Source organism: Lolium rigidum, chromosome 7, assembly GCF_022539505.1.
Source record: "Lolium rigidum isolate FL_2022 chromosome 7, APGP_CSIRO_Lrig_0.1, whole genome shotgun sequence".
NCBI lineage: Eukaryota > Viridiplantae > Streptophyta > Magnoliopsida > Poales > Poaceae > Lolium > Lolium rigidum.
This window is the reverse complement of record NC_061514.1, coordinates 306,729,440-306,733,834: the sequence shown is the minus strand read 5'-3', so window position 1 is coordinate 306,733,834 and position 4,395 is coordinate 306,729,440. Positions and strand designations below refer to the sequence as shown.

The 4,395-nt window shown below is 44.1% G+C and overlaps 1 long non-coding RNA gene across 1 annotated transcript; it reads left to right on the top strand.

The window, feature by feature from the left end:
* The first annotated feature begins 1,150 nt into the window (after positions 1–1,150).
* Positions 1,151–2,436, top strand: LOC124669600. Its single transcript, XR_006992256.1, has 3 exons — positions 1,151–1,194; positions 1,770–1,871; positions 1,990–2,436. It is a non-coding gene; the product is annotated as an uncharacterized LOC124669600 (long non-coding RNA).
* Positions 2,437–4,395: the final 1,959 nt, after the last annotated feature.

Below are 4,395 nucleotides of genomic sequence, written 5' to 3'. Positions count from 1 at the left end.
TCGCTTTGCGGGCCGCGACGGTTCGCACCACGGGCCGCCACGTGGCGAGGAAGTACACGCGAAAAAATAAGAAGCCACACGGAGGCACACACAGATCCGAAGTGGCTAGTGGGATCCGCAGTGGTGCATTTAATGAACGCGCGGGAGTCGAAGCGAAGTGACAGCCGACACCGGCGCGCCGGTTACGGTGCGCATGTCACTGACAGGCGCGGGGCCCGAGATATTCTCGACTTCGCCGAGGAAAGAGTAAATGCGAATGATACCGGAGAAAAGAGATGCCGGGGGATGCCTTGCAAAGAGAGAAAAGACAAATAAGGGCAAAGATGCCGGATCCAAGTTCAAAGCCGGAGAGATTAAACCGGTATCCTAAAAGATAAAAACCCGGCATGGTCTGTAGGATAGAATCCGCCAGACTATACCAGCTTCGGGGACTAATGTTGGGGGGATGACCCCCGGTATGCCAAAGGCATGCCAAACCGGATGGTTTGAGCCATCAAGATACCAGTTTAATATTCTAACCGGAACACAAAGGTAAGAGTTTGGGCTAAGTGAAGCTAAGCCGGTATCCCCAAGGGGGGTATACCGGAACCCGGTAAAGAAGATACCGGAGAGAAGGGCCTATCGGCGGGACTGGTCAAAGATTCTCTTCAGAGCAAGAAGACAAGGATGAGCTAAGCGAAGCGGCTTTAATCAGAGCCCTGGCGCCAAAGAGAGAGATGACGCTGAAAGAAGCCGGAGGACGTCAGCGTCCCTGATTAAAGAAGACTCCGGCGTCATCTATGATTAAAGTAGCTTTGTAAAGTAGTTTGTCCAGTCAAAGATGCCATTAGGGTTTCTTGTTCTGTAAGCCACCCTCTCCTCTATATAAGGAGAGGGGGCACTGCCTCATACGGGCGCGTGTCCACAGAGGAGATTAGACGATAGAACTGGTATCCAAGCATCTGTAATCATGTTGAGATCAATGAAGCAAGCGATCTAGTAAAGAGTTCTTCCTCTTGTCTCTCTTCTTGCATACCGGCCTTTGGTTGTGTTCTTGAGGAAAGCATCCGGAAGTTCATCCCATCTAGTCGCAAACCCTCCCCCGAATCCTCTAGCGCCCATTCGGCCCCAACTTAAGCCATCCCATGGCATCTGCTCGTTCGCCACGACGACAACTTCGTGCTGAACCGAGATGAGCATGGACATGTTCAGAATGTGAGGATCATCCCAACCTCGATCCCACTTTTTTCCCATGCGATGTATTGCTACCTGTCATTTGCTTAGGTATGGATTTAGAATTGTTGTTAGAGCCAATCTCTGTTTTGCTTGGGTGGGTGTCAGTTTCAGTTTTAGAATTGATGTTAGGGATTTAGAATTGATGTTATCCCAGTGACGTTACATGAGGAAGGATTCTTTTTTGATAGAAAGCGTAATTAACAAAATACACACAATCTACACTTGGATGTCGGTATAAATATCTACATCTTTCTGCATATGAATGAATGGTGCAAGTTAAAATGAATCCATGGACAAAATATCACACCTGCATCGGAAGGCAATCAAAATAATTGAGTATATGTGTACATAGTATTTTCTGTAAATAAATAGTGATTCAGTATTACCTGTAAGAGAGCTAGGTTACGAGCAAGGTTACTTTTCCTTTGGTCCGGTACTCTTTATGCTCTCCATAAGGTGATCAAATGTCAGCCTTGCCCAGTTCACTTTCTTTGTATCATCCACCTCCAACATTAGCTTAAGGTATTGTGAACTGACACTGTATTTTCTTTCAGGGAATACGCAGGTGACGTATAGCACACAAGACGAACATTGTTATGAAGTGTTCATCTGTTGATCCTTTCTGATTTTTGGTCTCTCGCACTAGGCCTTTGAAGGTAATTGCTGACTCCATCTTTGTAAAGGGTGAAGTTCTTCCTATTTCCTTTTTCTTGGGCTCATCTCATCATCTGGATGAATCTGATTGAAATTGGGGACCCCTCCTTCTGATGGCAGGCCCAAGAGATTATCTACATCTTCTAAGTGGATTTGTAGCAGAGTTTCTTGGATGAAGGTGTTATGTCAGTGTTGTAAGTATCGGTCAGTTTTTTGCAGGTTGGCGGCGAATTTGAATGTTATCTATCCGTAACAATCCTTCAAGTGGATATTGTGCAACTATATTAACAGAGGCATATACTGAACATTTGTTTTCAATATATTCTGAAGAGAGGGGTGATCCACCAGGGGAGGAGTAGAAGAAGACCATGGAAAGAAGCTTTGGAGATGTTCGCAACAAGGTGATGATAGAAGTTCTAGCGGCGACAAGGGTGGAAGGCAACTGATCATCACGCTGATGCAACGTTTTTTTGTATTTCATGTTAATAAACTATTTATGTTTTGAATCGGAGTAATGAACCAAGACATGAATGTTATGCATAAGATTTATATTGTTGTTTGACCGCATACCACTGTTTCATATCGTGCATTCTTCTTTACTGTAATAAAAGTATGACAGCCCTTTCAAATTGAGAAGTCGGCATCAACACGTAGAAGTTACTGTTTTGAGGAATCAACATCATTTGGTCATTCTTTTGTTACACATTGTACATCAGGTTTCAGCTAGAATGCTCTTTCTGCATTAGTCACGCAGCAATAAGTAAAAAAATAATATATTAACCTCTGCTGGAATGCAGCAAATATATGATTAAGGCCACCCAGTTAATTAAACATAAAATAAGAAGGGGAAGTGGTTACAGAAGGCACGGGCTATCATCAGCAACTTCTGCTAAAAGTAACACATCATGAGTTTGGCTTCTTCAACCTCCTGAAGCATACGTGTGTGTGAAAACATTAAATATAACCCTCTGAAGCACAAGTCAACACTTGGAACAGACATGCTATAGGTTCAAGAATTTAAAATCAAACATTTCTCACTTTGAACACTTCGAGCAAACATGCCATATATAGCATCTTCGTCAACAGGATTACGGAACGAACTAATATACTCGCTGAAGATTTCGTTTAATGACCGTCTCTCTAAACTTTTTTGGGTATGTAGATGATGAAACAACCCCTGTTACCAATCTTGCTGATCAAACCACCTCTTGTAGATACATCTCATTTCATCTGCTGTAATACAAAATGAACATAGATAAGTTCAAGAATGAGGTCTTTCCTACTTAAAATGCTATCTATAACCTAAGGTTGAACTAGCTGCAAAAAGATTGGTGTGATAATATCGCAAATTCATATAGTAAATTGCATCATATAATATATCAAAACTAGTACCATTTACTGAAGGCTCACAAAAACGATATACTCCTGCAAAATTATGATTAAATAATCAATTAAATGATTGTACCAGAAATGGACCAGATGAACCCCATGTCTAGGACAGAAGTACCAGAAAGGGGAATCAAGAAGTGCCAATCCCTATGATTTTGGAGCATTTAGATAAAAAAAATCTCTACTGAATTTGTCAAGGAGACAGAGCAGCATGGCATATTCTCTGAAAATTCTATCCCGCTATGTGCCAAAGATCTGTACATTCCAAAATGAGAAGGGCATGGTTCTGTAGCTGCAATTAAGTGGTTGCAGGAGCTAGCATCAGCACCTACTGCTGGTTTTTTCAGCACTCATTTAGTTCAAATATCAAAACCAAGTATAACCAAGCCTAATTGCATGTGAAAATATGAAAGTGTACAAGTTGATGTCTGCCTTTAGAAGCAGTGAACTGAATGGAATTCATCAGCCAGCACTCCCAGCGTGGTACGAGAATCGATTATGCATATCTATAGGAGGAATCAGCAATATGAATATGGCTATGCAAATCTACAAACTACACACAAGGTCACCGTCTCTACCAGAATACACAAGTCCAAAAAGTATTTACCGGCACCCGGCGTGAGGGCAATCAAGACGGAACTTCCGCGCAGCGGGTACATGCGCCCTGGAGGTCGAATATAGAGGGCAGCGGCTGCCTGCGGTGAGCTGCTAGTTCAGGAACACCGGCGCGGATGCTTGTATTGTGCGGCGAGGACGTCCAGCTGCACTGCTGCGGCGGGAGGTGGCTCAAGGGTACGAGGGCGTACTGTTGGGAGACTCGCGCGGGCGAAGCAGCGCCGGCTGGACTTCATCGACGTGGCTTTAGGCGCAGTGGACGGCCGCGCGAGGGTTGGTGAGCGGCGGCGGAGGCGGGGGCGCAGAACGCGGACAAGGGAGGCAGCGCTACTCTTCTCGTGGCTACTTTCAGGGAGGGGTAGGGTAAAAGTGCAAATTGAGCTTCTGGCACTCTCAAAAACAAATATTGCACGCTTTTAGAGTACTCCAGATGCCTTTGGTACTCCATCACACAGTTTTAGAGTACCAGGTACCGTAAATTCTCTCTTTCTCATCGGCTAGGTAATTTCTGTATCTCATCCA